This window comes from Perca fluviatilis, chromosome 17, assembly GCF_010015445.1.
Source record: "Perca fluviatilis chromosome 17, GENO_Pfluv_1.0, whole genome shotgun sequence".
Classification (NCBI taxonomy): domain Eukaryota; kingdom Metazoa; phylum Chordata; class Actinopteri; order Perciformes; family Percidae; genus Perca; species Perca fluviatilis.
The window spans coordinates 6,675,720-6,684,867 of NC_053128.1; the positions used below are offsets into that span (position 1 = coordinate 6,675,720).

General features: G+C 41.7%; 1 protein-coding gene and 1 pseudogene across 7 annotated transcripts in view; both read left to right on the forward strand.

Moving 5' to 3' along the window:
• The window catches only part of LOC120544931 (transcription factor 4-like), a 403,968-nt gene that overhangs the window by 36,813 nt on the left and 358,007 nt on the right, over positions 1-9,148 (forward strand). The gene's annotated exons all lie outside the window — the stretch shown is intronic.
• Positions 5,706-8,289, forward strand: LOC120544930 (annotated as a pseudogene).

A 9,148-nucleotide genomic window follows, 5' to 3' on the forward strand; every position in this document is an offset into this window, starting at 1 on the left:
ATCTAGTGTGAAAACACTCCTGCAGAACAGCAGGTTAGTTTTGCATTCTGATGGAGGAAAACTACACAGGTACACTGGATCTTTCTGGTTTGAACCTTATGGATAACTGCAGTTGCAAATATTGATAATATTGCAGTTGTAGTGTGTAGTTCACACACAAATAAACAGAAGTTATAAGCAACAGCCAATTTAAAGTGCTCATTTTGATCAGTGTTTTTGTTGAACTTAACTCACGGTGGCGCTATACACCAGCCATAAGATGTTTGAATCCCTCTGTCATTTGGGGTGGACGTACATTCTTCTGCTGTTGTGTCTAGTTAGGGACAATCACACTGGACTCGCAGTTGCTATTTGGGTGAACTGTCTTTGTTCGCTTTATTCATCAACCTTTTAAGAACTCATCGTCGATGATGGATTCGACATTTCAAACGTGCGGGTTTCATTTCCTCCTTTTTTGCATGTCATATATGGAACGACAGAGCTATTCTTTTCAGAGGAGATGAAGCGAGGATCAGTTATTGGAAATATGGCCAAGGATCTCGGGCTGGAGACGGGCACGCTGTCTAACAGAAGAGCCCGTATTGACACCGATGGGACAGACAAACGTTACTGTGACATAAACCTGAATAACGGAGAGTTGATTGTTGCCGACAGGATTGACCGAGAGGGGCTTTTGTGGAGAAAAGGCTTCGTGCATCCTAAAACATGAGCTGGTGCTGGAGAATCCTCTCGAGGCTACATCGGATCAGTCTTCACATTCAAGATATTAACGATAACTCCCCACAATTTAACGATGAATCGATCAATATTGAAATTCAAGAGTCGGCGGTCAGGGGCGCTCGTTTTTGTGATAGAGGAGGCGCACGATGCGGATGTAGGACAAAATTCAGTTCAGCAGTACAGCCCTTAAAAAGAATGATAATTTCATTTTGGCCGTTGATGGAAACACAATAGAGCTTGTTCTTGAGAAAAGAGCTTGATCGTGAAAAACAACAAGAGATCAATTTGCTCCTTACAGCTCTAGATGGTGGCTCCCCTCCAGAGATCAGGTACGGTAGTCATACACGTCACTGTACTGGATGCTAATGATAACGCCCCAGTATTTAGCCAGGCCGTTTATAAAGCCAGTCTGCCTGAAAACTCTCCTGTAGATACTGTAGTGGTCACAGTGAGTGCTGCTGATGCAGACGAGGGAGTCAACGGAGATGTGACGTATGACTTTGGACATGTTACTGAAGATGTGAAAAAGATATTTAGTATTGACCGTAAAGTGGGTGCGATACGAGTAATTGGTGCTGTTGACTATGAAACTGCGACATCATTTGAAATACGTGTTAAAGCAAAGATGGGTTAGGGCTGTCATCTTATGCTAAAGCAGTAATTTATATCACTGATGTGAATGACAACGCCCCTGTAGTCAATTTGAAATCTCTGACTAACTCCATACCTGAAGATACCCTACCTGGTACAGAGGTGGGCATCATTAACGTGCAGGATAGAGACTCTGAGAATAACAGACATGTCCGCTGCTCCATTCAGCAAAACGTCCCTTTTAAGTTGGTTCCTTCTATTAAAAACTATTATTCTGTGGTGACCACAGGACAACTGGACCGTGAACTAGTGTCTGATTACAACATTACAATCACTGCCACTGACGAGGGCTCTCCACCTCTGTCCTCCTCTAAAACTTTTCAGTTATCTGTAGCAGACATCAACGACAACCCACCTGTGTTTGAGGAACAGTCGTACAGCGCATATGTGACTGAAAATAACAAACCTGGCTCCACTTTATGTTCCGTTACTGCTCGAGACCCCGACTGGAGACAAAACGGTACAGTGATTTATTCTCTGTTAACCGGTGAGGTGAACGGTGCCCCGGTGTCCTCCTATCTATCTGTTAACGGAGACACGGGGGTGATCCACGCTGTAAGGTCGTTTGATTATGAACAGTTCAGGAGTTTTAAAGTCCACGTGATGGCCAGAGACAACGGTTCTCCTCCCCGCTCAGCAGCAACGTGACCGTCAGTGTCTTCATATCGGATGTGAATGACAACTCTCCTCAGATACTGTACCCCGCCCCGGAGGTCATCTCCTTCATGACCGAGCTGGTCCCCAAAGCTGCACACGGAGGCTCTCTGGTGTCCAAAGTGATAGCGGTGGACGCGGACTCGGACAGAACGCCTGGCTGTCCTATCATATAGTCAAATCCACTGATCCGGGACTTTTCACTAGTGGTCTCCACAGCGGAGAGATCAGGACACAGCGGGACATTTCTGAGTGACACGCATGAAACAGAATCTTATTGTAGCAGTGAAGATAACCGGACAGCCCTCTCTCTCTGCCACCTGTTCCATGTATTTACTTATTTCTAATAACTCGGCTGAGATGCCAGAACTGAAAGATATTTCTTACGATGAGAAGAACTCCAAACTGACCTCTTATCTGATCATCGCGCTGGTGTCTGTGTCCACCTTTTTCTGACCTTCATTATCATCATCCTGGGTGTGAGGTTTTGTCGCAGGAGAAAGCCCAGACTGTTGTTTGATGGAGCAGTTGCCATCCCCAGCGCTTATCTCCCTCCTAATTACGCAGATGTTGACGGCACAGGAACTTTACGCAGCGCTTACAATTATGACGCCTACCTGACAACAGGTTCTAGAACCAGTGACTTTAAGTTTGTGACGTCTTACAATGACAACACACTGCCTGCTGACCAGACTCTGAGGAAAAGTCCATCAGACTTTGCTGATGCGTTTGGGGATTGTATTGGTTCTCTTGAGGTAGGCCCATGCTTCACCTAATCTGTCCCAGATGTGTAAAACCTCACACACACACACACACACACACACACACACACACACACACACACACACACACACACACACACACGCTCGCTCTCACTCACTCACTCACTCACTCACTCACTCACTCACTCAATGCGTTGCATACTCACTCACTTGCTTGTGGATTGTCTCAGCTCGTTTATCTGTCTTTGTTGGAGCAATTTTCTGATGCTGACTTTTATTTCTTAAGATTGGCTATGATGTACACTCTTCGAAAACAGTTTTCAATTATATAATTCCCTGTGTTAATCTGGTTTTCATGTAACTCCTTTTTTCAGTCCTTTTGAAATCAGATTTTGGGGGACCTACTGGAAACACCGTCAATATGAATGCCACATTTGCTAGAGGAAAATATCTTCATAAATATACAAACTATATTCAAGTTTATTTTAAAGAAATGCAATTTTTTTTATAATAAAATAGACACCACCCTTATTATCCAGTTATAAACCAAATAAACATTTACTCAGGAATTCTGAGTAACCCTTTCATATCTTTTATTTTATTATTCATTGAAATTAGTTTTTACTTCGAATTATGTCCAGAGGGAGGCAGACATTCACTTTTTTGTCTCTTAATATGACAGATGGAGATGCAGTAAAACTGTTGGCTATGATACAGTGGAGTGCAGAGTTTCTGTCAGGTACCCTGCTGCAGACATTTTTATCAACACCTTTTACACTGAACATTAGCACCGAATGCATCTAGCTAATGGACGTAAATTGCTCATCAACAAACAAATTTTAACTGGCTAAATAAAAATGCAAATTCCCTTAACTTTCAGTTTTCTCTTTGATATATTTTAAGTTGTACCTCTTAGCGGTTCTTCAAGTCAGTGTTAAAACCATGTCGTCAATAGACTTTAAATAAAAACGTTTGTCAGTGTAGGAGTTACTCAACCCTCTAAATAATTGCTGTAATTCACTTACTAGTGTTGAATGCTTCCAATACTGCACTTTCACTGATGCAAACTTGGCATGGAACAGTTTTTGGTGTTTTAACATGCATTTTCATTTTGTGTTTTGGCAGTCCTCTTAACAACAAGCTATTTCATATTGCCAAATCCTGTGTTGAACACTTTGATGCATTATGAAGCTCATATATTTGCACACTGGCAAGCCAGAAACAAACGTGTCATCTTCCTCTTCTTCAGACATCTGCATGGCACTGTGCAATGGTACACTCTCAGTCAAACGCATACAGGTGGAGCACCATTCATTGCTGCATAATAATGTGTGAATAATCACTCTTCATTCAGAGTTTTATTCATGTGCATATATTTATTTGATGAGTATATCTATACTGCCAGATGGTAATGATGGCATATTACATTCATGTTATTGCACATATTGCACTGTAAAATACAGGAGTACAATAATTTAGTATTGCAGTGTAATTACACAGAAATAGTTTGTCGACCTCACATGGCTGATTTAACTGTCTGTGAGTGTGCTGCTGTGTGGAAAGAAACTGTGTGTGGGTTGTTTGGGTGTAGAGTTCTCTTTAGCACCTACAAGAGGGAATAAGTTGAATCAAGTAATGCTCAAGATGTCAAAGTCTGCAATGATTTTGGTAACACTTTACAATAAGGTACACAAAAAATAGGTAGTTAATGATTAGTTACTGTTTTTGAAAGAGTAACAAATGATTAGATACTGTTTTTCAGAAGGGTAGTTACTCTTTTTCAGAATGATAGTTACTGTTTTTTGAAAGAGTAACGAATGATTAGTTACTGTTTTTCAGAAGGGTAGTTACTGTTTTTTGTAGAACTTGATTTCCTTCTTGTTCATCAAAAGCTAAACTTATCCAGTGGCACATCATGATGTAACTATACCTGCAGGGCCTTTTTGAAAAGGGTAACTAACCGTCGTTACCCTTCTGAAAAAGGGTAACTACCCTTTTCAAAAGGGTAACTAACCATTTGTTACCCTTCTGAAAAAGGGTAACTGCCCTTTGAAAAGGGTAACTACCCTTCTGAAAAAGGGTAACTAACCATTCGTTACCCTTCTGAAAAAGGGTAACTACCCTTTTCAAAAAGGGTAACTATCCTTCTGAAAAAGGGTAACTACCCTTTTGAAAAAGGGTAACTACCCTTCTCAAAAAGGGTAACTACCCTTTTCAAAAAGGGTAACTACACTTCTGAAAAAGGGTAACTACCCTTCTGAAAAAGGGTAACTAACCATTATTTACCCTTCTGAAAAAGGGTAACTACCCTTTCAAAAACAGTAACTAATCATTAACTACCTATTTTTTGTGTACTTTATTGTAAAGTGTTACCCCTACGCCATCTCCCACAAAGCTTAAATGTAATGTAATGCATTGGGGCAATATTAAATCAGTATGTTACAGCGATTAATTAAGTAACATCTGCAAGATACTATTGATGAATGTTCATCTTGTATAATAGTAAGTTACCACAACCTGCTTTTTGCCTGGTCTTATGTTGGTCACAATACAAGATACTGTTAAAATATCAGCTAATATGTCTCTTTGCATACGGCTGTCCACTGTTGCAATAATCCTCTCAGTCTCTTGGTGACGCTCTTTTATAATGTCTGACTCATGGCGTCTCACCTTATCTGTGCCAGTGGAACTGGAGTAAGAGCCGAGGGCTGTGCATGCTGTTTGTGTATGTGTGGAGTGTATGAGGGAGAGAGGACTGTGTGTGTGTGTGTGTGTGTGTGTGTGTGTGTGTGTGTGTGTGAGGGAGAGAGCGAGAGAGAGCGGGAGAGAGCGGGAGAGCGAGCAGTGGAGAAATTGGGACGAGAGAGAGCAATCCAAGCAGACAGCTTCCCTAATAGAGCATGATTAACTCAGCTAGAAGCAGGGGACCGCTGGACTGCAGCAGCATTTTTGGTTCGATATTTGATGTATATGTTTAGGATTTAGCTATCATGGCGACAGTGCATCTGTTTTTGAAAGCATGTTTAATCATGGACCAGCGAATACACTTAAAATGGTGGCTGCATTTTTTATTGTTTTGCCTCCTTTTTGGTGTTTCGTTTGGAGAAGTCCGTTACATCCTTCCAGAGGAGATGCAGCGGGGCTCGGTTATCGGGAATGTAGCGCGGGATCTGGGGCTGAAAGTGACGGAGCTTGATGCTCGTAGAACCCGTGTTGTAGCCGAAGGAACTAGCCAGCTGTGTGAACTGGACACTGCATCAGGCAATCTTTTGATCAGCCAACGGATAGATCGAGAGGAGCTCTGCGCGCAAGCCAGTGTCTGCATCCTACAGTACCAGCTTTTGCCAGAGATCCTCTTCAAGTATACAGCTTAGTTTTGGATATTGCAGATATAAATGACAACAGCCCAGTTTTCGCTGCAGGGGAGATACAACTAGATGTAGTCGAATCCACAGTTCTGGGGAGGCGCTTTCCGTTGGAGAGTGCGCATGACCCCGATCTGGGAACCAACTCAGTCCGTGAATATAAACTGACCCCGAACGATCATTTTGCACTGGAAATGAGTACCCAAATAAATAGCAATGCTTATCCGGAACTAGTTCTTAAAAAGTCCTTGGACCGGGAGGCACAAGCTGAACATATACTGAAAATCAATGGAATCGACGGGGGAAATCCGGTCAGATCAGGAACTGCTTCTATCCATATCCGTGTTTTGGACGCCAATGACAATGTCCCAGTTTTTAGCCAACGAGTTTACAAAGCCTCTGTGCCAGAGAACTCTGCCATAGGGACTGGCATAGCCAAGCTGAATGCCACGGACTCAGATGAAGGTGTTTATGGAGAGATAACCTACTCATTCAGTCACCTGTCAGACAAGATGGGAGGAATTTTTGAAATCAACCCTTTGAGTGGAGAAGTTCGGGTGGCAGGTGCTATTGACTATGAAGATGCTAGTATGCACGAGCTGGATGTTCAGGCTAAAGATGGGGGTGGTCAGGCGTCTCACTGTAAACTTATAATTGACGTCATTGACGTAAATGACAATAAACCCATGATGGAAATAAAGTCAGCCTCTGCTAACGTGGCTGAAGACTCTAAACCAGGAACTATGGTTGCTCTGATTAATATGTATGACCTGGACACTGGAAACAGTGGGCGCGTCACGTGTACAATCCCAGACAATGTTCCTTTTAAATTTGTATCAGAGGTAAAAAACTATTACATGTTAGTGACTGACGGAATACTAGACAGAGAACTTGAACCCGAGTATAACATCACAATCACTGCCACTGATGCGGGCTCCCCCTCGCTTTCTAGTGTAAAAGTTATAACAATCGTGGTCAATGATATAAATGATAATCCACCGAGTTTTACGCAGAGCGAGTACAATGCCAACATCTTAGAAAACCAACCCGTTGGCTCGTTTGTGATGAAAGTAAAAGCAGAAGACGTTGACGACGGAACTAATGCTAAAATACTATACCAAATATCAAAGGACACACAGTCAGAAGTGTCCTCCTTCCTCACCATCAACTCAGACACAGGGGAGCTCTTCACATCACGCCTATTTGATTACGAACAGTCCGTTTACTTTCAAATTAAGGTGACAGCTCGAGATGGAGGCGACCCTCCACTCTCCACCACCTGCACTGTAAACGCCTTTATTAAGGACCAAAATGATAATGCACCTGTTGTCTTATATCCTGTCCAAACCACGGGGTTTATTGCTGAGGATATGGTGCCAGTTGAAGCGCCTAGAGGTTACCTGGTTACTAAGGTGGTAGCTGTGGACGCCGACTCTGGCCATAACGCCTGGCTGTCCTACAGAATAATCAAAGCGACGCGGCCTAACCTGTTTATGGTCGGTCTGCATACAGGAGAAATCAGAACGGTGCGTACGTTCATGGAGGACGACGAACCGAAACAAACTGTTGTTGTTTTAGTAACAGATAACGGGCCCGAATCTCTCTCCGCCACCGCTACAGTCAGCGTAGTCATTGGTGACGGGTTGCCTGTTTTAAACGAACTCTTTGAGTTTGCAGATGAGTCACAGGACAGTGATAACTTAACGCTCTATTTGATTATCGCTCTGATAGCGGTTTCCTCTCTTTTCATCCTTTTAATCAGTGGAGTGTTTTATGTTAAGCTCTGCAGGCGTAGTTATGTTTACCGTTCAACGACTGCTCCCCGTTTACCACGACTTACTGTCCCACTAGTTTTGCAGACGTAAGCCGTGGTGGGACCCTGCTGAAAGATGACCGGTATGATTCATTCTTGACCACAGGGTCGTGGAATGGCGATTTTCGTTTCGGTTCAAGTACAGACACTGACACACTGAAGCAAAGAAGTGCAGCCTATCAAAAAATACGCTAAGACGCACAGTACAGACAGAGCTGGTCTGAAGGTGAGGGCAGGGCACCGCATCCTTGTTATGTGGTCAAATGAGAGTCGTCCATAACATATTGTGTATATATTGTAAATATGATCCCTATGAGGTGAATTAAATGTTGACCCTTTGACTGCCAAATATTATGTTTACAATGTTAGCGTTGTATTTGTGATTGAATATGTTGTCAATGCCGTGTTTAATGTGTTTTGTAATTTACTGGAGTTTGCTAACAACCTTAACCTCATCCCACCACGACCTTAGACGGTAATCATAACTCAATATTTTCGAAAATAGTATCATATTAGCATAAAAAATATATTTCTATTTACTCAGTTTTGTTTGCCTTTTTCGAAGTCACAGATAGGAAAAGGTTACACCAGACAGTTTGTTATAACTTAGTAAGGCTTGTTTTGTTTGCCTGCCTCTTTTAATTCTTATTCTGTAACTACTTACTAGTATTATATATGCATGGTTGAGCTTTCTGACGCTCTTTATTTCCTTCCTTGATAATAACAGTTCACGGAACTGTAGTACTATTTGTTAATATTTTGCTTTGTCCATGATATAGGTATCTTTTCTCTGTTAATGTTTTTGTGGAAAAAAACCTTTGCCTTTACTTTTATTATTTTTCCATTTTTGACTTGGAATACCTGCAGTCAACGTTTTGATAAGGCCATGTTATTTTTCACAAAAATACCATTATTTGTTGTGTATTGAAAGAGATATACAAGGTTTTGCACTACATGCTATAAATTGAACAATATGTAAATACACTATGAGTGTATACGGATAAAAATAAACTGGGAGATAATATTGTGTTATACCTTTGCATTGTCCTAATAACCTTTTGCACAGAAGTTGTACAATAATTTGTCCAAGGACATGAAGGACAACTATATCAACAACCAAAACTGAAGAGGTCATCATTAAAAAATCCAAGGCAACTTTAGTGTAACAAGAAAATGAAAATGTGCACCCTGAGAATGACTTGCATGTATTTTTAGGTACAACT